We start from the raw sequence: 24,466 nt of genomic DNA on the forward strand, positions 1-24,466 counted from the left end.
TTTTCCCCCTGGTGGAATGTGAATTGCCTATGCTATCATTTGGCCATGATAAGAATCCTAACGTGTCTGTGATGCTTTTTAATTGTGAGTAATGATTACTTTTCTTTCTAGTAAAAATTAGACATGCTTATTCCATTTTACTTGGGCATAAACCTTCCAGGAGGAAAGAAATGGTCCTGAGTAGCAGAGGCAGATTGTGAATGCTGTGTGACGCATAGGTGTCACGTGTGAAGCCGTACTTTTTGAGCCACGTTTTCCTCTGATTATATATAGAGTTCTTGTACCTGAAAGGCAGATTGTCTAAAGAGGGCTTGCATGTGCCCATGGCTGTTTGCAAAGAAAGCAGAAGCAAACAGTTGGTAAGCTGCAGAATGCAGAAGCTGTGTTTTACTAGAGCAAAGATAACAATAGTTATAAAGCAATCTTCTCATTGTTCTTGTTTTAATTACTGATACAGTAAGTGGTTTCCTTTTACCTAGCATTGTATTGCTCATCTATTTAATCATCTGTTGCTTTTATGATTGCATGTGTTTTAACAGAAATGAATAAAGGAAGAACGAGTTTGCCGTTGAGTCAGCCTGTAATGTTTGTTATAGGTTGTTTGGATTTGAAGCAATTTGTTAGAGCAATACTCCTGAAGTTTATAGTACTGTTATGTGTTCTGAGTCAGACTGTGTGAAATACAGTTGCTACGTTACCCCTGTGCGCTCGCCGTGCATTTTAGCAGGAAAATCAAGGTGAGGGCAAGGGGAATAGAACTCTCCTATGCTTTCATTGGTTGCTTGGGATGACTTTGGATGGTGCCAGTGGGATGCTGAGGGAAATGTGTGGTTACACTGGTCTGGGGGAAGCTCAGGCCAGCCCCACTGCTGCCGCTCTAGTATCTAGCCCCATGGCCTAGGAAGACTGTAGACTTACTTGGCCCTTTGTTTCCCAAGATTTTCTCAGGATTATTATTAATTTTTTTTTTTTTTTTTTTTTCATCCTTTTGCTGTTTTGACAGCCTGTGCTAACAGCTCAATCCATCTCAGTGCTCCTGGGCAAGGCGATTCTTTGCAAATGCCCTACATGGGGAGCCCCTCAGCTGGGCCTCCCAACCAGAGGGACCCTTGAGCGTGTAGCTGGTTGCTCAGTCCTGGGAAGTCTGTCCTGAAGTGAGCAAAGGATGCTCTGTGCACCCCCAGAGCGTCATGTCTGGTTGAAACGGGGGGTTTCAGGCCCCACCTGGGTGCTGAGTGTTGGTGGACACGTCCTGCATGTGCTGCACTATGCTGGGCCCTGCCAAACAGGAGCTAATTGTTCTCCCACAGCCGAGATCAGCATACTGAGTGCTACCCTCCTTCCCCTGCCTTTTTTCTTTCAGTATTTGGTCAATACGAGGCAGTTGAGCCTAAATCTGAGATTCCCCTGTGTTTCCACACGCATCATCATTGGAGGCACAGGCCTCAATTAATCCCCTTTTGAACCCGGCAGTGCAGTTAATTGAATGGAACTTGCTGGGAAAGACACAAAATAATTAGTTTGTGTCTGCTGTCAGTGCATGGCTATTGTAACATGGCTTCTTTCTTTTCCTCTATTTCTTTTCCTACTCTGTCTCCATTTTACATATTTTTAAAGTATAATTAGCATGGGGAGCCAGAAAACATGTTTTCTTTCTTTGTGCTGGAAATGGCTAGTTGTCACTTGTCAAGATCTCAGGATTTTAGATACGGGGAGATAAATGCTGTGTGTGGTGAGGGGAGGGCTCACGTTTTGTAGGGTGACACAGAACTACTCTTCCTTGGTGCTAAGACCTCAGGGATACCAGAAGGCTCAGGGTTACACCATTTCCCCCCTCCTTTAGCCTTTAGCTAGGGTTTTTCCTCGTGCATCTCATGCTTTTGGGCAAACAGAAAAATGGCAAAAGCGAGGTTTCCTCACGTCTGCGAAGTGTTTTGAGATCGGTGGGTGAAAATCTGACTAGTGTTTGTTATGAGGGTCAGGCTGAGCTTCCAGCCTTGCAGACTGTGGGGCTCTGTGTACTCACACCCTGCGGCTTGCACGCAGCTTTTACCCATTGGACTGAGCCTTGTGCTCTCCTCATTCGATTTTTCTCATCTCTTCTTATGGAAAAACAAGTCCGGTCCATGCAAGTCTCCCAGCCTCACCCCTGCATGCAGCACAATCACCTTGTGGGTGCTGTGGGTGGTGCAGGGAGCCAGCCTGCGCCTGTGGGTTGTCAGCGGATGTGGCAGCAAAACAGTGTTTCCCTTCATTGAAAGACAGGTGCCTCACAGTCTCTGTGTTGGCCAGTGCTGCGGGACGCCTGGCCCCTCACAGCACACGTCGCAATGTTTGCCTGTTTGCTTCCCAGCGTTTTGGTCCACTTCACCTTCCCTCAATGGCACTTTTCTTTACAGCATGAAAGCTTTGTATAGTAAGGACCTCCCAGCAAAAGAAAGAGTTACTTCCTTTTCTTTCTTTTACTTCTTCCCCTCCCCGTTCTGCTCTTTGCATCCATAGAGTTTGGGCTCTCCGCTGCCAAGCCAGAAGCTCTTTGTTGCATCAATAGGGCTGGCTGAGTCGAAGGCTGTATCCCGCTCCTACCCGAGATAGCTCCCAGCAAGACGTGTGTGTCTGTGTGTGCCTTTTTTCCCTCCTGTTAGGCTCACGGAGTAATTAGTGCAGCTTTGTGCCTGAAGTCGGTGAAGAGAGACACAGTGAAATCCATCCACAGCCAACGCATTTACTGAGGTTATCAAGGAGAGAAAGTCAAAATGAATAAAGTAAGCCAAAGTGAATAATTACAGGCAGCATGGCAACTTGCTACGCCTTGCGTTTATGTGCGATATGGAGCTGCAGACAGGTGGAGGGTCTCTGTCTCATTTTTAAGCTGTACATGGGAATGTGTGCCTGGGGAGAAAATAAGGTGCTTGGTGGGGTGAGCATCACACTGTGAGATGGGAGCCTTGGTGCCCTGGAGAAGAGTTGGCAGAATTAAGACCCTCTGATTTGCTCAGGAAGGAACATTGGCTGTTGAGCGAAGGTGGGTCAATGAGACGAGAGGCAGGGGGTTGGGTCCTACAGGTGATGAGCATTCATTTGTGTGTTTTTGTGACCTCGAATAAATTAACATCCACAAATGGGAATTCAGAGAGCGCTGGCTGCTTTGTTTGCTCACATTAATGGTGTGTGTCACCATATTTTGGTTGTTTCTGAAGCCAGTCAACCTTTTTTGCATTAATAGCTTCCCCCTTGTTATGTCTTGTCAGGCTTAAGTTGAAGTTTTCCAGGAGACTTCTTGGGTTTGTTTGTTTTCATTTTTCTCCAGCAGTTGAGCTTTCAGACCTGCTCACTTTAACAGCTGAAAGGAACATGCCTCTTTTTTCACCCTTTTCAATCAACTTTTTATCTTTCATCCTGTGGAATACGATGTGAAAAGCGGAATAAAACATCCTCATGTTCTGAAATGGATGTCCAAACGCTTCCTAAAACTGGAAAACAAGTGGTATTTGACTGTAAGCTGAGACTGGGAAGGCACCTTTCTCTTTCAAAAAGGAGAAAAAAGGTCTGTGCTTCTAAAGGGAAGTTCCTTCAGGAATGCAGCTACGTCTGTTCCTGTGCTGAGAGAAAAGCTCATGTGTTCGTGGTCCAGGTTAAATGCTTAATGCGTTCTTTGAAGCTTAAATTGAAATGCTTCTTCAATTTGAGCAAATCACCACAACTCTAGCCTGGAATGACTTGTTTAGAGGTGCGTATTTAATAAGGTAATTGAAATAACACGAGAGTAGAATCCAGATTTTGTCAAGAGGGTGAACTTGAAGTATTATTGCTTATCTTTTTCTCTACTGGTAGATATCCAGGAGCATGTATCGATGGACCCTGTGTGGGGTAATTTATATCTGATTTCCGGTGCCCTGTTTCAAGAGAGAACTTGTATGAAGGACAGAAGTTGTTATAGAACTAACTTTACACATAGTTGGCAAGAAGGTAAATAAAGTCTTACAACCCTCATCGGTCTGTAGGAGTTGGATGAGAGGAGCTAATGATCGCTATCGGAGTGATAAATGAGGGAGCTGTGGAAGGGCTCTGGCAACAAGGCAAGACAGATGATGGCAAAATGGCTGCTGTCTGCCTGTGATTTGTTCTTTGGAGAATATTATGATTAAAGCAGATTTAGCTCCTAACTTGGGTCTAAATGATGTTTTGAATGAAGCAATGCAACAGTAATAAATTGGAGCAATTAGTGACTAAATATCACTCATATAGAAGCAGTGTGACAAAATATCACGTGAAGAGGAAAGACCTGATTTCACCATGTGAGGTGAACAGGTACCCGTGGGAAACCCATGCTGGGGTATAATTACCTCACTGAAATATCATGGCTGTATAAAGCAAATGGAAATTGTCTTACAGAATGAAGGGAGCACAAACCGTTTTCCTTTGAGACAGTCTGTTCCAGGGACCTGCTAACACCGCTTCAGATGACGGTCCCGTGTTCGAGCCCTTCCCAGTGCAGTGACCCCAGTGCTTTTGTCCATGGGATTGGGATTCACAGTGTCAGTTGTACCCTGATGGCTGTGCTGGAAAGTGGTTGAAAACATCGGGATTTGACTTTGCAATCTTATTTCAGTGAGGAAAAAAATTGATCAGATCCATCATTGCACATGGGATTTGCTGCGTTTAGGATGCGTTTGCTGGTAAATCTCAGCAATCCTTCTGGGGTTTGGACGTGATTCTTTTAGACTGCAAACCAGTTCAGTGAGCAGACAAGGACTGGTTACCCACAGGCTCCCTGTGAAGCCTCTGTGGTACGCGAGATGGTGCTTAAAGCTCGATGTAAGTGCTTGGTGTGAGGAAGGATGAGTGTGAGAGTGCACGGAAGTTGTGCTGCAAGCAGGAGAGGGATGTGCTTTTCCTTCATTCCTCTCTGTGCCTGGAAAGGTCACGGAGGTGTGGGCCGTCCTTGCAGAAATGACGGCTTGTTCCATTTTTGGTTTCACCTGGAGCAATGTTTAAGGAGCAGAGAGGTCAAATAAGACATTGCAGCACTGTGTGACATTTGGGTTGTGTGCTCCCTTGTCATGTTGGTACCAGTAAGAGGCAGGTGGCCACATTGGTCCCGGAGGAGAGCTGCGTGCTGTCTCACCCGTTTTGTCACCTCTTTGGGAATTGCCTCTTACAGGGCTGCTGTCCCAGTGTTCCTTGTCACTGCTGCGTGGCCTTTGTTGGGCTTTTTCTTGGTCCCTCCAGACTGGCTGCAAGACTGTGAGGCCACAGCCTCACCTGCATCCTTGGGTTTGGGAGCTTCCCTTCGCTTTTCTCTTGCTCCCACAGCCTGTAAAGTTTAATGGCTGGTTACAGGGACACAGGTGTGAAGTTCTTAAGCTGGTGTCACACTGGTGTCAGAAGGAAGGTTGTCAGGAGGAATGGGAATCTAAGAATAAGCCTTATTGAAGAGGTATTCTCTGCTTTTCAAGGAAGTACACAGCTTATTCCTGCAGCCAACATATTTTAACTAAGAAATGGAATGAATACCAAATTCAAAATACGAATGCCAACTCAGTAGCTGTAGCCTCAGCCATGAGACAGCATGATTGTCATTTGAACTGATTAGTAAGTCTCCTTTTCTTCAACAAGCAGTTATATATGGAAGGTAATACACGGGGGTTAAATTCTGCATGTTTATTGTTTGACTTGACATATAGCGCTGGGTTTTAAGGTGCAGGGTAAGATCCTGCTAGGAGGACCTGCAAGCGTGGCCAAATGTGATGGGCTTTGAACCCATATTTGAAATCTACTTTTGTTGATTAATTTTGGTCTCTCAGGTGCATATTCTGCACGTGTCATGGCCATGACCCTCACGGCCCTGTAGGTCACACGTGTTGGTGAGTTCAATCCTGCATTTTGCAGTGAGCTGCCATGGTCTGCACTGCCGGGTTCCTCCTTTTTGGGATGTGAGCAATTATCTCCTTGGGGGGGACGACATTGTGAGGTTCTGAAAACCAGAGGCATCTTATTAGCCACACTTCACATGCCAAGCATTAGTTATAAAAAGATGCACCTTGCTGCGAAGACGGAGTGATTAATTTGCCAGCCAGCGAGTCGTTAGATTGTGCTAACAATTACCATATTTGATAGATTAAAGCCCGCACCACGGTATCTGTTGCACTGGGAGTTTATTTACAGTTCCTGATCTGTTTGGCAGGCAAAGAATTGGTGGTGTAACAATTACTATAGGATGCCTCGATGATCCGTCAGATGTATAAATAACCTCCCACTGGAAAATTGTGCCCATCTGTTTGTCACGCGGGGACACAGCCCGCCAGCCCTTCCCGTCGAGAAGCTTCAGCCTCTTGCTGCAAGGTGCTGTCAGCCAGATGCAGGTCTCTGCAAAAAAACCTCCAGTCTGTGAAACTGAAATTGGGAGGCCAGGAAACTCTGTTTTGCTCTGAAACGAGGTGAAAATGTGGACTTTAAGGTGATAACTTGATGCATGTTGTCTCAATAATCGTATGTGTTTACATGAATGGGTAAAGGATAGATAACTGTGCACAGAAATGTCAGTTTCTCTCACTGGAGCTACTCCTGTTGGACACCAAAGGTGCTTGATGCAGAGGAAGAGCAGTCTGTGTATACTGAGGGTTTTGTAATCTGAGCAGGGTGAAATGCTTGGAGGTGACAGTGGCAGAAGACAAGGAGGAGAAAGCCACTGCTTCAGCACTCCTTGTGATCAAAAGAGCTGTCTTATAGTGTGCTTCCAATGGAGTTCCCTTTGCTTTCTCTGTGCAAACAAACAACCCTTGGCCAAAGGCTGTTTCCCTTTCTAGTCCCACACGAGCATCCTATGTGGCGCTACAGCACTCAACAGCAAGCACAGAGATAGATGTGTGTGCATCACCCAGCATCCAGGAGGCTTTCAGGAGGCATACGTCAGGTTCTACCTATTTCCCTCTCTTTCCCAAGCAGCTTTCTTCATTCTGACTGATGACCAGGCACTGTTAAATAACACGAGCCTGACACTTCGGGTTTTGCCTCTTCCATCCCCACCGAGTGAACAGCCAGAGCTCTGCATGACTGAATCCCCCAGTGCAGAAGGTGGCTGATTTATGGACCTGGCCTCCGTCCTCCTCCTCATTCCCTGCATACCCTTGTGCCCATGTCATCGTTAGGCGCTCCCCCCGCCTTGTTGTTGCTGTTATTATTTTTTGAAATGCCGAAATGAATGATGGTAGCTGCCTCCTAGAAGCAAATTGAGGAAGAAAAAAGCAGTTTGACCTCTGGCTGCCCGAGTGCCGCAAACAATGCAGCCCTTGTTCTGCCCTGGGGACACGGGAGGGCACCACAGCCCTATGTCCCCGTCCTCGTGTTCCCTTGTCCCCATGCTGCGTCCATCCCCTTGTGCCACGTCCCAGTTTGAGCAGCTATTGGGACTGGGATGAGCCACTTGATCAATTTGGTTTGGGGTTATTTGCTTTATTTCATTATTAGTTTTTTTAATTTTTCCTTTACTTTCAGTAAACAGCCCGGCCTCTGTAAGATGATTCATTGCCATTTAGTCTCCAACACCATCACATTGATTCTGCAATCATCACTAACACATCTCTATTACTATCTTTTTCCTTTGGCTTTCGGTGTGTTTTTTTGCCTTCTGCCCCCGGTAAAGCCGATAGCAGATGACAAGAATGCTTTGAAATTGCATTACAAGGACCACAGCTGGTATAAATAGATTTTCCTTTGATGGAGCTGCCCTGATTTACATTACCTGGAGATCAAACCTGAACTGTTTGTTTAACTCCTGTACTCCTGTTAAAAAATAGCACTTGGTGACAATTTCCCCTTCATTATAAGTGAAGAAAGGGAATGAGAAGGACAGCATTGAAGAGGATACCTTTGACATTTCATAGACAGCAGGTATTTTTTCCTGCTTCGAGAGGCATCATTTCTCACTTCCTTAACAGGTGCTAAAATGGTTCCCTTCAGCTCACCTTCCTGTGTGCAGAAGGGATGGAAAAGGAGCCGTGCTCTACCAATAGCCCATGCTCAGCCTTGCGGGTGGCACCCAGATGATGCTCCTGGTGCTTCCTTCCCAGTTTGTGCCATTTCTATCCCGGGTGTGCCTTTGGCAGGGCTGGCAGGCCTGCTGGGTGAGCAAGATTGCCATGCATGGCAGCTTCTGGATGGCTTTGCCATGCTTCAGAGGCTTCTGCTGGCACAGGATGGGCATCCAGAGCTGTTGGGGAGAAAAAGGGAAGATAAAGCTGCTGTGCATGCAGTAGAGAGTCCTGGGGAGGGAAGAGCCATCTAGATGTTATAGATTTTGGCTTTTCTTTAAAACAAAAAAAACAAAAAAAAGTGAAAGCTGGACACAGAAGTGGCCCCTTTTGCTCACAGCTGATGTGTGCGTGAGTTCAGCTTAGTTCCATCTCATTTCCTGTCCCTCTTCTTGCCCTGGTGATGGTTTGAAAGGCTCCTCCTGCACCATGGAGGCTTTTCGGCTTCATGCAGGTCTGAACGATGTGTTCTAAGAGATTTTCACACATCGTGGACTTTTATTTTGGCTCTAAGTCAGAAGAATGTTCCCGGAGATGATGAGAGTTCACTTTTTCACCAATTTGCTTGTCTGCTAAATGCATAGAGAAGCATTTTCATTGAGCAGCTGATTCCATCCACCAGGTCTGGTTTAAAAACAGAAGAAAAAAAAAGAGGCAACCATGCAAAATTCACCTGTGACCCTGAGACAGGGTTGCCTGGTGCAAATGGCAGGGTTCAGAGCTGCTCTGGCAGGATCCGTCCCTGCCTTTCTCTGCAGGCAGCTCCATTTGGGTTTGCTGTGGTTCTGGGTCAGCTCTTCTGGAGGTCACCCGATGCAACCAAGCACCTGCATTTCCTCCAAACCCTATAACTGTGGCAGGGGTACCCCTGCCTGGTCTGCTTTTAATTTGTGGGTCATTTGCAGGGAGGTAGGAAAGGCAAAATGTACCAAATAAATGTTTCACAATTAATGGTTTCGTCAAGAATTATTGCTGATGCAGGAGTATGGGCAATATTTTGTATTTTTTTCTTGGCTGATAGAAAAGCAAGGGGAAACTCCAAACTTTTTTTTTCCATTTAATTGTTTCAGAATCTGTCTTTTTATTGGGATTATTTTTAGGGATGTAGAAGGCTGTAAATTGCGAGCAGTCTCATTTTAATTAGCTCTACTAAAAGCTTTATGACTTCTTTCTGCTCTCGCTCCACAAAAGCCAAACGCTGGGAGCATCGTGGCCCTGTGTGCTGTCAGAAGGTGCTGCTCTCCAGCTATACCTGTGCAACATATCCACATCCCTCTAATTCTCCACGATCCCCAACCCTGTGTTTGTGCCCAGCTCATCCCTGGAGGGCTGCTGAGAAATCACAGAATGGCCAGGGTTGGAAGGGACCTCAAGGATCATGAATCTCCAACCCCACTGCCACATGCAGGGCCACCAAACTCCCATTTAATACCAGACCAGGCTGCCCAGGGCCCCATCCAACCTGGCCTTGAACACCTCCACGGATGGGGCATCCACAGCCTCTCTGGGCAGCTGTTCCCAGCACATCACCACTCTCATAGTAAAGAACTTCCTCCTGGGTTGATATTGACTTGGTAAGGGTTATTTTAGGGACTTTATTACTTGAGTGTCTTGTTACAAGGAGCTCAGCAGTGCTTGTGGGGTGTTGACACTTACTGCCCCAAATGCAGGAGTTAAGTCATCTCCAATGGGCTGGGATGTGATAGATTGGGTTGGTGAACTCTATTCCAAGCTGGTGTCCCTATGAATGCACACAGACAACAGATGCCCAGGGCTCAGCCTTTGCAGATGGCACTGAAAGGCTGGCTGACCACTTGTGTTTAATGAACTCGGTATGAAGATGCAGCACAGGAAATGATGGCTTTACAAAAGCAACGGGGAGGAAAAAAAAAAAATTATGTAATTAGATCCTATCAGGTAATTCCCAATGAAGCAGCACGAGTGCTAATTACTGCTATTGGTGACAGGTAAAATTATTGGAGCATGATGCTGCTTTCAGGCTTTATATAAAAAAAAACCAACAAGGTTATATTTACAAAAAATAAGTTATTTAACACTCAACAGGGTGCATCTTAGATAGCGTGGCAATGCCCCTATTAAATTTTTAGTGCCAGATTATGATTCACAGCCAGGGTACGCAAATTGCTGGGCAGCATAACGGAAGCAACAATTATTAATTAATCAGGTGCTGAAAGAGGCTAACGAGAGAACAGTAGGCAAATGATAAGAGCCTCCCTGGGATACGATGCTCTTTTCTTCTTCTTTTTTTTTTTTTCCAGATTGCAAATTAGTTAAGGCATGTATCATAACGTGATGTCCTCGTGGCTGATATTGCATCCATTATGCTTTCCACCCGTATTAAGAAAGCTATTGATGAATGCCCTCATTCTTTAGACTGTTCCCAAAAATGATTTGCAATTGTAGAACCGTTTAACTTGGCAACTGTACATACTGAAAGGAAACTTTGGGAGAGGCTATAAATTATTTTGACAGATTAGAAAATGCTGTTTATATCTATTAGTCGCTACAAACAGCAGGATGTTGTGATTTGGCTGCCTCGTTGTTCCTTGCTGGAGGAGGATGAGCTAGATGAGTTCTGAAGTCACTTTTCTGAAGAAGGAGGAAAAAAATCCTGTAGGAGAAAAGTACCTTTGGATTTGTAGAGGGGCTGATTCTCTCCCAGGGCTGCCAGTGAAGCTGCCCTATGGGGTGGGCACGTTCAGGTGACACACGTTGCTTGGGCGTGGGACGAAATAGCATTCCTGTGAGTGAGAAATAATGCGCGTGGGGAAGCCTATTAGCGGGTTGAATGGTCTCTTCTAGTGTCGTGCTGCTTCTTGCTTAGCTCATCGTTTGCAGTGTAATCGGGTTGCTTTCTCCGAGCTCTAATGCCTGTGCGTTTGAGAATGACTTGACTTCGCAGTTTAGGATTTATTTATTTCTTAAAAGCACCAGGTCAGGAGTAGAAGAAGGGAAAACTAGCAGCGTGGGGAGAGGAGGTTTGCTTTGCTCTTTAGCCACGTCCTTCCGAGAATAGATGAAAGCAGTGCTGCTCTTTATTGGGCTGCAGTGGGAGGTGGGATTCTTCTGACGGGCGAAGCTCAGCCCGGAATCTCCTGCGCGGGGCTGCACTCGTGGTGCATCATCGCTGTGCAGACCCGTAACGGAGCGGTGGATGTCCGGCAGCCCTCTACTGGTCCATCTACCGGTTTGGTAGATGGGTTCTTTACACGGGGCTCCTGGGAATGGCGACTTGATCCATGGGCGTAGCTTTACTCCCCAGCTGTCACTCCGGCTTTTCATTTGCAAATGGCGATGCAAGTAACCTGCTTTTTAACATATGGCCCATTAGCTGCCTCCTCCTATTCAGATGGTAATGGCGTGGACCGTCGGTGATTTACGTTCTGACTCGCATGGCAAATAACAGATTGTTTACGCTAGTAATTGCGCTCATTTCCATACCAATTGCTCCGGCTAGACCAGCGCCTGAACGTCAACAACTTGGGGCAGGACTGCGCGTACCCGAAGCGGTTAATGGCAAAGCTTTGTGTTTGTCTTGGCCACTGCTTCGGGAAACCGGACAAAGGGAGAAGGGGGTTACAGATGAATCACGGGTGTAGTGGGTGAAGTCACCGAGCCCCGGCAGCACAGTGAGTGCGAGGGATTTGATGAGGCTGAGAAAAAGGGCGACTTTGAAGGATGGGTCAGAAGATACTGTTCTAGATCACTGGCGGATAAAAGTCAGCAGGGGACTCTGGGGATCTATATATTTTTAATGCCAACAGAGTTCTGGCCTCTTGACTTCCCTGGAGTGGCAGTGATTCATACCAGCTGAGCATGGAACAACTCCCATTAATTATTCCTGGGGCAGCTGTATCAGGAGCAGCTGAGATCTGTTCACTCATGTTAGTCAACAAGAGTTTGTCATCAAAGCAAAAATAGTTCTTCTCTGAAAGGGATGAAGCGTGCTTTATGGCCATTGCAGGAGTGCTGGATTTGGGTTAGGCCGTGACCTGGTGGCTTGTGAAGAGCACTCCTGAGGGCATCATCAACATTGGGGTTGTTGGAGCAGGTGCTCCAGACAGCGGGCAGTGAGGAAGACACGGTCTTGGTGTCCAGGTCCATCCTTAGTTATTCTCTGTATTTTGTAATTTCAGGCTTAGGAGTAATACAAGGACAGGTGAAGATTCATCGTAGGATCTTAGAATGGCCTGGGTTGCAAAGGAGCACAATGCTCATCTAGTTCCAACCCCTTGCTGTGTGCAGGGTCACCAGCCACCAGCCCAGGCTGCCCAGAGCCACATCCAGCCTGGCCTTGAATGCCTGCAGGGATGGGGCATCCACAGCCTCCTTGGGCAACCTGTTCCAGTGCGTCACTCTTTGTCTGAGCAAGCTGCACATGGAGCCTTGCTGCACTTGATGCACAGAACTTTACTTACGCAGGATGTGTTCAGTAGCAAAATGCTAATGTTTGCAGTCAGTGAGTGATAGAGGTGCAGGAGAACTAGTAGTTATTTAGTAGCAATTAGATTCAAATGAACTAAGGAAGCAAACGGTGGTAAAACAGGCCCTGCAAACCACAATCCAAACATACAATCCAGAAGGAAAGGGAAGATTTATCAATTGAAAGAAGATAAAGATGGTAAGGTAGAAAAGGGAGAACTTGTTACTGTGACTTTCTGGTACATTTAGTTCCCCAAGATCGCAGCGCCTTCTTTAATGTGGGTAATATTTTTACGTACTTTTTATGCAAAACTGAAATTACACTCACACACATATATATATTGAAAATGTGATGAGCACATCGTATTTTGAAATGAAAATGATCTAGAAAATATATAATTCAGAACAAATAGGTATATATATATGTATAAAAGGACAAGGATTGTAATTACTGTAACATGCTGTGCAGAGCTTTCTCTTTTTCTTCCCTGATTGGCTCCACAGCCATTTATGTGAATGGAAGACAGCGACTCAGTCGAGCTATTACTGTGAATGGAATAACCATGCTACAGAGGTGTTCTTAGAGAATCTTTGAGCTGGAAGGGACCCTCAAAGATGATCTAGTCCAACTCCTTTGCAAGGAGTTTGCAAGTGAGCTTTGCAAGTGAGCAAGGACACCTACAGCTCCATCAGGTGCTCAGAGCCGTGTTCAGCCTGACTTGAATGTCTCCAGGGACGGGGCATCACCACCTCTCTGGGCAGTCTGTGGCAGTGCCTCACCACCCAAGGTGCTTGTCAGAGATTTTTGAGCTAATTCTACTCTTCTTGTGCTTCGTTCTTGAAAAATATTTGTTCACAAATACACACACTAACAAAAAGTGACAACATGAATAAGGTGTGGTTGTGAAACAAGGGATATCTTTCTCTGGGAGAGGAGCTGTTGGGTCGGGGCTTGAAGTGGTGATGGAGCACCTGGTGAAGGGCTGTGGTTCGGCCCAGGGGGCACAAGCAAAGTGTTTGCACCTGTGCTGCCCAGCTGGCCAGAAGGGGCAGACCCAGGGGGAGCTCATAGAAGGGTCAGCCATGGGAGGGAGAGCATCTTTTGGAGCTGGGGCTGCGTGAGGAGGAGTGCTGCACGGCCAAAGAGTTCCTTTGCCTGTTGGGTGAGTGCAGCTTTTCTTTCTGCATATGACTGTGGGCTTAGCTGTGAATACTTTGTTTGGTTTCACCAAGAACCTGTCCGAAGTGATTTTGTTTCTTCATGAGCAGAACAAGCATCTTATGAAAGAGTGGTGAAGTGGACGTGATCAGATTCTTTGAGTTGAATATCTGATTGCAACTCTATATGTTCCGTTTGAAGACTTGCAAGTAATGTATTGGTGTTGACAGAAAATGGAGTTGTGAATATACAAAAAAAAGATGATTTTTTTTTTTTTCTTGCAATCTTGAGACCTATTCTCAAATTCCTTGATCAGAATGGAAAGCAAGGTTGTCTATTCACTGTTCATAGGATTGTGAGCCCTGCACTGTGCTCTCCCTTCTTCAGCTTTCTGTTGTTACCTGCACAGTCTATGTTTAAGGTACATGCAGTTGACTGCTGGAAAATATCTCTAAAAATCACATAATAACATTAAAAGTTTACACCTGGCAGCTCCTAACAGCCTGTTAGCCTTTGCAGCAGTTCTCTCTGCCTCCGAGTATGTCCTTTGGAAATGATCTTGTGAGAATTACAAGTGTTCTCATTTTCCTGTTACCACAAACAATGCTATGTTTTCCTTCAGCAGCTTCACTTTCCCTGCAGGAAAAATAATCTGTGATAAAATCTTATAGTAACTTTTCCAAGCAGTGTTTGGATCAGCAGAACCTGAAACAAATCCAGCTTATCGTTCCCGGCTCAGAGGCGGTGAGGTGTAGGATGCTGGTATGCTGATTTTTATCTTGGGCATTAAAGGCATGCAGAAATGCTGGTGGAAAGCAGTTCTGTGCAGTCATCATTTAGGAGTGGCATTCATCTCTGCTGTGGCTGAGCAGCCCACCTTGAGCTGGCTGGGAAGGATGGGGGGTCCCACTGTTGTGTATTCAGTGGTAGAGGTCTGGAGTGATGGATGGGAGGGCTCTGTGCCCTCATGCTGTGTGGCACCAAGGGGATTCTAGGTGATGTCATTTCAGTGCAGGGGATGTAGCTTGGAGCTCACATCAAACCAGCAGCTGATCTTCAGATTGCTGTCCACATCTTAGAGGAAGTAAGTTGGAAAAGGGTCTGCTTTTATTACAAAATCTGTTCTACAAGGTAAAAGGTTCAGCAGACTTTCTTCTCAATCAGGTACCTGTATTTTTCAGTAATTTTAGACCAGCTGTACGTTCCTCCTGGGTTTTCATGTAATCTTTGTCAACAAAGGATCTGGTCTGGGATCTGGTCTGTTTTCCCCAGTTGGTGCATGTAAGTGTTTTGCTTGAGTATTAACATGTATGTATGAAACTTGATGCAAGGCTGAGGCTGGAGAGGAATCTTACCCTGGAAGCCTGACTTTCAGCAGATGGGTTTGTTTGGGTATGTGGGAGCCTTCTCTGTGCCATAATGCTGTAGCAGCTTGTTATTTTTTTCCCCAAATCTGTTTATTTTTTATTAACTCATACATTTTTGTATCTGGCCATTGTTGCTTCCTTTGGTCCCCTGCTGCAGAAGAGCATGGAGAGCACCTTTGCTCAGGGCCTTAGGCAAGGATTGGGTTTTGTCCCTCTCGGCTGCCCTCAGTACAGCTCTGTGTGACCCTGAACCCAAGCAAGCTTCAGAATCACCTTCTCCCTCCTGTGTCTTTGGCCAGACCCCTTCCTTGGGCATGACTGTAAACCCCCACCATGTGCTTCTCACTTCCCAACCACATAAAATTGCAGGAAAATAGAGTAAAAACCGCTGCACTGATTTTTGTCCTAACTTCTCTCTGCAGGAACCAATTTGGAGGCGTTTGAGCTCTCCATCTGAGTACGAGCTCTGTAGGGCCTTGAGCGGTACGTTTCCTTTTAAATACCATAATTGAGGCCCTGAAATTCCTTTAAGCGCTTTATTTTAGGAAATAGCTGGGGTTTTGGAACGCGCTCCTATGAAGTCATATAAAGTTATTGAGGCACTTTGCAGTTTTAGGAGACTTCTAGCCTCCTGAATTGGAGCTCTGCTGTCGGTATGCACGAGGGCTCTTCCTGCACGCAGCAGCAATTGCGCTGCCGACCTGCAGCACTTAAATCACGCCGGGCGCGTTAGCTCTCAGTTAGAGCGCTGCAAAATGAGAATGCAGGGTTTTATGGCCCTTCATGAATAGGGCTATGAACCTGTCACTCGTGAGGTTTTACAAAATGTCCCAATAAGAAGGGAAGTCGTGCTTGGTGGCATTTTATGCAGGTGGGTATTGGTATTGAGCTCAGCTGCCGGTGCCTCCTGGGAAACCCTCACAGTGCTCTGTGTACAGCTGAATGTCACCAATCCTGCTGGCATTCTTCCCTTTTCATCTCCGTCTCTTGCCGCCTGTGTAAGAGCACAGGAGAACCCCACATCAGCCCTGTGGGATAGATCAGGGCTGATCTCAACGCCATGGAATATCTCCCTGTGTTTGGGTGAAAACAAAGCAAATGTTTTGCATTCTGCTGTTGTTTTCTCCTGCAATAGAATCATAGGCTTGTTCAGGTAGGAGAAGGCCACTAAGATCACTGAGTCTGACCCAGTCCCACCCATGTCCATGTGGCCTTGTCCCTCACTGCCTCATCTCCACATTTCTTTAACGCTTCCAGGGATGCTGACCCCAGCAATGCCTCCAGCAATGCCCTGGACAGGTGTTCATACATTGAGAAACAAAACAAAAAACAAGAAGAAACTCATAATTTTGGAACCAGGACTGTTGGCAGAAAACAAATTGGGTGCATCAGTTGCATCCTTTGGTTCAGCTTCATGGGAAGCAGAAAAGCAAATAAATGGGGTGAAGAGCCATGCTTGTGTGTGAGCTTGCTGCCAGAGGCATATCTGTGTCCAGAGGAATTTTTTGTGCGGGGCGGGGAAGCCAAAAATCAAATCAGTTGGAAGGAGAACCAGCAGCTAAAATATATGCTTTTAATAAAAGAAGAAAGCAAAGATACCCTTGCTACTTGAGGATTGTTTCGATCTTCCTATTTTGCAATGCCTTTGGGTCTCTAATGACTTTGGGAGCCTGTGTGCAGCCATAAATCTGTCTCCTCAGTGGACTGTGTGGGCAGGCTTAGTTTTCCTGCTCTGGCTGCTTTTGGTACACATGATGCTGTTATCCCATCCTCATAGTATTGCTTAGGATAGCGTTTCAGTTCAGAGCATGACAGCTTAGGGCACGTTCCTCCACTGTGCTTACTTAAAGCATGTAGGTTTGGTTCACAGCCCATCCTTGCTGTGTGTAAATAATTAGTGTAATTGGTGCAGGCTTGGTCCAGGGCGAACGCCCTGTGTGTGATTGGCTGACTGTAGCCTCAGAGCCTGAGAGCACCAAATTCATAACCCAGTTTGCACATCCTCCTCTTAGTGTCTCTGTTGGGGGAATTTTTAGGTGATGAGATGTACGGATTTTTAAGCAAAGATTAAAAAAGTAATTAGAAAATAATGAACTTGTGGAATATATCAACAGAAAAATATTCTGTAAATGAAACAAATTCAAGTAATATGCATGTCTAAAGCAGCAAGGTTTAAACAGTACTACTTTGTTCTTACTGGGAAGACATGTTTTGGAATGAAAAAGTAGAAATAATTATCTTGCAATTATACTCAGTATGGGTTTTTTTTGGTTTGTTTTCCTGGAAATTCTGTGTGCTACTGAACTACTTGTCTTTTGGTGAAGGTGTTTTGTTCAGAGGGTACAGTCCTAGCATTCCAACAACGCTAGTAGGATTTGAAGAATTTTTGGTGTTCAGGTTGAAGTTCTGCTTACAAGTGTGATAACCCTGTGCAGGATTACCTCTGAGTTATAGGACACAAAATATGAGTATTGTTGTATCATCAGCATCTTCGCAGGTGGCAACAAGTGCTGGACCAACATTAAGAAGTATATTATATATACTTGTATTTGGGGATGTCTGGGTATGGAGGATGTCGTCTGAAGCCTTTACCTCATGCTGAGAACAGATTTTGGCATTTAGTGGGGTGACTGGGGATGGGGTCAGCAACATGCAGCATGTTAGGTCTGGATTTACCATCAGCTCTGGGCACAGAAGGATTTCAGATTTCCAGTGGCAAAGCCTGGAAATAATCCATCAGTGAGCTCCTAGGGGGAATCCTTGCTTGGCTAATATGATGGATCTTTTCCTTTCTTTTAAGTTTGTCTTCCACAGGATCAATTAATGACGATGGGTTAGAGAGGTGATTGTTTTCCAGAGTCCTTAAATGGTGTCAGTGCTGAATGACTGCGTTACAGAGCCCTTGTTACAGCATCTAGCAAACGATGTGGCCTCTAGGCCTGACATTTATTGCCACCAGGGACCCATGGATAACCTAACCCACTTTCCACTAGATGTAAATAAAATACTAGGAATACATAAAACCATGCAGGCAGTGTGGGTTGTGTTAACCCACCTTGTGACAGCTTGTGAACAGAATACTGTAAATTGGTGCAACCTGCTGTCATGGCAGTGTGTTTCGAGTGAGGAGCCAGAGGTGCACAGGCACCGTCACACTGGTCAGTTGCTGTCAATAGGATGGCTGCCTACACGTGCTAGGTGTGTATGGCAGCTTGTACAGGGCCTGTTTTACCCACTAGGTACTAAATATTTAAGTTTGGGTGATATGTAATCCTCTGCACCTGGTCACTTAAGTGTGGAAGGCTGGATGGTGATATACAGATATATGGGTCTATCTGTATGAATATATGGTTAGAAAGGATAAATAAAGCCCCTGTGTGTAGACTTGAGTTGCTGTCAGATCCTCAGGGTGGGAGCCAAGTTGCTCCCAAACAGTTTGTTTGCTTATGCACCAGTGAGGTGCTGTGTTGTCTTTACTTAATGGGAGAGGAAAATGGTTTAACTGTTTAGGGAAAGGGAACAGTGGAGGACCAAGGTCCAAGAGCAGTTGACCGATTTCTTTCAACCCGATTGGCAGACGGTTTATAGTGCGAATGAAGAAAATTGAGAATGGCAGCAAAAGCTTAGCTAACACAATCCTATTTGGGGCTGCAAACGAAGACTTTGGCCTCTGTGAACAATGCCTGGCCTTCCCTTTGTGGATGGGAAACTGAAGGGCTTGTGGGGTTCAGTGCAACTCAGAGAACAGCTGGAGAGCAGAAGAGAAGAGGACACCTTGGCCAGGTGTTGCTGGAAGGGTGTCCTGTTGGACAGTAGGGAACAAAATAATTTGTCTTCACCTGCAGATGTGATTTACAAGCAGGCTGAGCAAGGTGATTCAGAATTTCTGTGCACGGTGGTCTTCACCTGATGCCATGGGAACAGCTGGCTGTTAAATAACACCGGCTTGGAGAGCCCAGAAGTTGTCTGTAAGCCATTGCTGCAACGCACCTCCAGCTCTCAAGGGCACATTATTCCCATCAGTTCTTCATATGAAGAGCTCTTGGGTCTTGTCTCATGTTAGCTTTTTTTTTCCTGCTGGGTGACCAAGGAAGGGCTCTCAGTGGGTCTGGAGCAACAGTGTGACTGAGCTTGGAACAGCAGAGCAGGTGGTTGTAGCAAAGTGTGTGAGGCTTGTGTGTTTTCTCACTCTTTTTATTGCTAAGAAGGCCAAAAGCCTGGGAACTGCTTTGGGTTGTTGCTTTTTAGAGACTTATATGCTGAAAAGCAATTGATAGCTGTGAGTACAGGCAATCCATGCTTTGTTACTCTGTTTAAAAACATCATGGAAGTGGTTTGCTTGGGTGATGACAGCAAGCTGCTGCTGTGGTAGCAGTGGTGTGGCAGTGACCTGCCAACGTGCTTTTCCACGTCTTCCCATGACTTTACTTGTGCTGTGGTCGATGCTCCTGTTCCATGTGAGCAGCGCCTTGGTGTGGCTGTGCATTATCTCTGGGCATTTCAAAGGATGAGCTGGGAGTTATTTCCCTGCACGTGGCAAGCGAGCAGCTACGAGTAAGCACAATTTATAAATAGATTAGAAGGTATCCTGGCTGCAAGCAAGTAGTGCGAGTCCATTTGCGTGTTCAGCCATGCCACGGCACGTTCAGGTAACATGAGCATTCTTCCCTTTCTGGCTCCTTGCTTACGTGGGCTTTCTGCTGTGCCACACTCCAGCTTCCTGAGCTTTGCAGGTGCCTCTAGCAGCTCAAGGATGCTCTGCAAAATGGGCAAGGTGAAAAATGTGAGTTTTGCTGGAGAACTGGCCAGCTGTCAGACAAAAGGCTGTTGCAGGAGGCCTTGCCTGTGGCTGTGCAGTGGGGAGTTGGGATGTTCCTGCAGAGGATGCCAGTGGGGCACTGCTCCCTTGTGTCTCAGCAGTTGGGTTTCAGAGTGGTTTTGTGCTGCTTTGTTTTCTTTTCCCTAAGAAAACCGACATTCTCTGTTGGGGGAGTGTACAGTTTTTACGCCAGAATGTTTTCCTTATAAAATCAAAACAAAGGCAAAATGAAATCTGTTTTGATAGGACAGGGGAGAAAATATTGGCCAACTGCACGCTTTGTGGTTTAACTCATGGCAGGGAGCAAGAAGAAGGTACTGGGTGCCTGCACAGTGCCTGAGCAATGGGCAGAGAGGTGAAACAAGGAGCCCTCTCCAGGGCAAGGGAAAAGCAGTGCTGAGGGCTTCTCTAAGCCGTGTCCAAACTATTCCTTGAGCTATTTTATGGTGGTTTTTCGTTGTTTTGTCTCTCTTTTTTTTTGGCCAATTTGAAAACGCTTGGTATTTTTTTTTTTTTTTTAAAACAATCAGGGGTAAGAATTTAATTGACTTACTTTCCAGGATATAATGGCAAGAAAATTACTCAGCATCTCTTAGTTGCCTTAAAAAGATCCTACATTCTGCAGTATTGCCATCTTTAGGCGTAACGTGGGATGTTCTGATTGCATTAAATGTTTCCTGGTGGGCCTTGGGAATGAGATGTTTGTTTAACTGTACAGTGCTTGCTTCACTTACCAACTGCTGGCTTTTTTTTTTCCTGTTTGACTGAAGATGTAGGTTTTAAATAGTTGGTACATACACACATGCACACAGGCACGTCAATCCACATTCGACAGGCTTGCCTTTTTAATGCCTTTTTGTTGTTTGAAAAATCATGTAAACATAATAGGGATAATTAGCTTTGACTATGAGCAAATCTGGCAATAAAACACATTAGCTGCAGCTTTAAATCAACGTCTCGGCCTGCAGTCTTGACTTAGCTCGTAGTTCTGGTAAAATCTAATTAAAACTGAAATGATCATCTAGGCATTAGATTTTAATTGCATGTGAGTGTGTGTGTATGTTTGGTTTTTTGGCCTGTGTGGCTGATTTCCTTCCAGCAGCTGAATGTGCTGAGAGTAGCTATGAGCCTTATGCTGTAATTGCAGAGAAAAGAGACAAAAACTTGACGGGGACACGGCTGTTGAGTTCAAAGCTGACTAATGACATTTTGAAGAAGTGCTCCTGTAGGTAGCATGCTTGCATTGCATTGCTAGATGCCTGGGAATATTAGTTATGCGTTGGCTCAGACCTGCAGCAATTGAGACTACGTTTCTAAATCCGCACTACTAAATGAAGAAGAATCTGCCAGAAACACTAGCTGAAACATATAATAATGGAGCCTCACACTTCTTCTCCTGTAAGACCAGCTCTGCATTGACTTCAGCCATGAAAAGCCATTTGCGATGCAGATTAAATCTGTTCACGTGGGGAATTGGCGTGGAATTAGAAATTCACGTTTGATTCCTGCTCTCATTTACTTCGCAGTGATTTCACCTCGTAGGCGTGCAGTTGGGATTCAGATAACCTGATGTGGGTGCCTGCCTGCACTCTCTGCCTTTGGAAAGGCAACCTTCCGTGTTCACCTTGTGCAAACGTTGCTTGGGAGGCAATGGGGCTGTGCTGATTTACTGTGACTGAGAATGTGACCTCAACTCTCTGGCAATGAACACCAGGGGAAGGAATAAAGCCAGCCCTACTTGTCTCACGTGATTGCGCAGAACGGAGCCAAGCAAGCTTCTTGTGACGGGACAGGCATCATCAGGTTTAAGGGAGCTTATTGTCCACGTGCGTTATTCCTGTTTCATTTCCCAGTGCCATCTGAAATAAGCAGAAGGAGCACGGTGACTTCCGTCTGTGGAAAAATGAAAGATGCTGTACCTACAATTGGGTGGGTGCCTCTCAAGTAGATGAAGATACCACGAGTGTTTGTTTTGTTCTTTCCATTTTAATTTTTTTCAAATTCACATGGGTTTCAGGAAAAACCCACAGTGTTGAGCTGTGTACAGGGTGCCCAGCTGGGAGTGCTTGGCACCATGCCGGACATGATTTTGCATTCAGAACTGCTGCTTTGTCTGCCTCATGCTCGTTAGGCAATGCTAATCCCTGTCCCTGTCTCCTTGCTGCCTGGCTCAGTGACCTTGTTGAGTTGTAATGTAATTTTGCAAATTTAACAGATGCTGGTAGCATGTTGCACTTCCTGTGCTAGGATGAGTGCCCTGTCTGACCACACTGGGCTGCAACCAGAAGCGTCTAGCTTTAAGACCGCTGGTGGGTATGGGACCAGAGAATCAAGTGAATTGGCCGAGAAAATGGGGTGAATTGCTGCTCCGAGATGAGGAATCAGACTTGTACCATGGGCATCCTTCCCCTTGCTGTGTGGAAACAAGGATATAATCTCATCATATGGTCATGCAATAAGGTTGGGTTTGTTTTCTTTGTAGTAGATCTCAATCCTCCTGTTGGCCACTGGTGTTGCAGAATAGATTTTTTTAAGAAAAGCATTTCTGGGCATGGAAAGTATTCAAATTTAGAGTTAATTTGCTAGAGTAAAGCATTTGGAGCGTATCAGCTGGTGGGGCACAGTGTTCCCCAAAGAAATGGTAGCTCGTTGCCTAAAGCCAGCTTCAGTGTCAGTGCTGGTGATTAATGCCTGGAGATCCCACTGGTCTTGGAAGCAATATAGTTAAGTAAAAGGCAATGGGTTGCTTAAAAGGTCTTAAATCAGACTAATGTTAGCAAATGTCACTTGAAAGAGAGGGATTTTAGAGGAGGGGAAAAAAAAGAAGAAAAAGAGTAATTTAAGAATAAATTCAAAGGAGGAAAAGCAGACAAGGCTACAAACTCATAAAATCTCCACAGATGAGAAAATGAACCTTCTCAGATTGAAGTTTAATCACAGAGTGGATTTTGATTGTAACGAGGAGAATTATAATTACCACTTGACCTGGGAGAGTTTCCTCGCCTCAGCCGAGAGCTGAGCTTGAGGAGATGATGCTGGGGAGGAAAGGGAGGCCAAAATGGTTGCCCTACCTGTAATTGGACTCTGCTGAAAATGGAACCAGGTTCATTTTGAGATGTTTGGGAATGGTTTGTGTGTGAATATGATGATAGCATTGCACAAGGGCACCTTCCTCAGCAGTGCAGCACTGCTCAGAGATGGTCCTTGTTGGGTTTTCACGGTTCTCCTCCACCTGGGCTCCTACGAATGGATTTGGCTTAGGAAGACTTTGAGGACAGCTGTTGGAAGCTGTTGAGCTTGTGCCACAGCTTCAGTTACGCTTCTGCCTCATCTAAGGCCAGAAAGGTCAAATAAAAGCAGGAAAAAGCACGGTTATTAATATGTCAGTGGCCAGTAAAAGAACACCACTGCACATGTCAAATTTTCATTTGAAAATTAGTTCGTATTGGTATTTTAGTCCCAAGAAAGAATCAGAGGAGGAACACCAATCAAAATCTTAGCTGTTGTTTGTAGCTGAGAAATAGGAATTCTTTCAGGAGCTGGCTGACCGCGTGGCTGGACTTCCAGCTTTATTTAGAAACTATTACAGCCTCCTCAGAGCCTGGAATATGTCTGTAGCTTCCCTTCTATAAGTAAATATTTTTCTCACTTATTCCCCTGTTGAATAGCTTGCTGTTTGCTTCCTTATTTTTGTTACAGATGCAATTCAAGCTGGGTTTGTTTGATTCATATGTTCTGCTTCTTTCCTCTATTTATGGTATTGAGCTCCTGGATTCTCTACTGACTTCATTAGAGTATTTTGGAAAATGAGTATGTTCAGCGTTATTTTTTCTACCTACCCTGCTAAAAGAGAAAACAGAAAAGGAAGAAGAAAAGGTACAGTAGAACAGTGCTGAAGCGTGCTGTAAGTGGCAGTGGTGGAAAGGAGGAAAATGGTGACTGCATATAGCGTATGCAGAATGATGTCGATGACAGTGATCAAGTTGCAACTTTAGTATTCTGTCCACTGATAGTTCTTTCAATTTTTTTTTAATTAAGATGAGCATATTTGAAATATTAATTACGTTGAAAATTGCTGCTGACGTGCTCAGTGGCAAAACTTGCCTTCTGCCTCCTTAATTTGGTTTCTTAATAGTCATTTTTACATCCACTTTGCTTCCTCTGAATTTTAGGTATGTTGTTTGCTTCATCTTGAATACTCTTGTGGCTTTGTGCACCAGAAGGAGGAGATGCCTTGCAAATATGTCTTTGTGTCAGCACTGGAAGAGTTAATAAGATGGGGGTTTAAAAAAAAAAAGAGAGGAAAAAATCCTCTTTATTTGGCAAGAATATTCAGTATAGACTCAGCCTGTGCTACACCTCCAGCTTTTTGTGCCAGCAGAGGCATGTGGCTCGTGGGAATTAAGCAAATAATTGTACAAACATAGGGGGGAGTTACTGAAATTATTCAGCAGTCATTTTTTGCTGCTTTAAGATTAATTTGTAAATTTGCTCTTGACAATCGTTTGTAGAATAACCATAACCCAGGAATGTTTCAGGTCACAGCAAGATAGTAGTTTAAACACGTTGAGCCTGGTGAAATGAGAAGTTGATCAGAACAGAAATATGATTTCTCTGGTATTTCATATTATTTTGAGGACGGATC

The 24,466-nt window shown here is 45.2% G+C and overlaps 1 protein-coding gene across 1 annotated transcript in view; it reads left to right on the top strand.

Annotated features, from left to right (window-relative positions):
* ERBB4 (erb-b2 receptor tyrosine kinase 4) overlaps positions 1-24,466 on the top strand; it is a 501,644-nt gene that overhangs the window by 15,853 nt on the left and 461,325 nt on the right. The gene's annotated exons all lie outside the window — the stretch shown is intronic.

The sequence above is a fragment of the Centrocercus urophasianus genome, unplaced genomic scaffold, assembly GCF_019232065.1.
Source record: "Centrocercus urophasianus isolate 14NV4802_14NV808 unplaced genomic scaffold, USGS_Curo_1.0 seq_20, whole genome shotgun sequence".
Taxonomy (NCBI): Eukaryota; Metazoa; Chordata; class Aves; order Galliformes; family Phasianidae; genus Centrocercus; species Centrocercus urophasianus.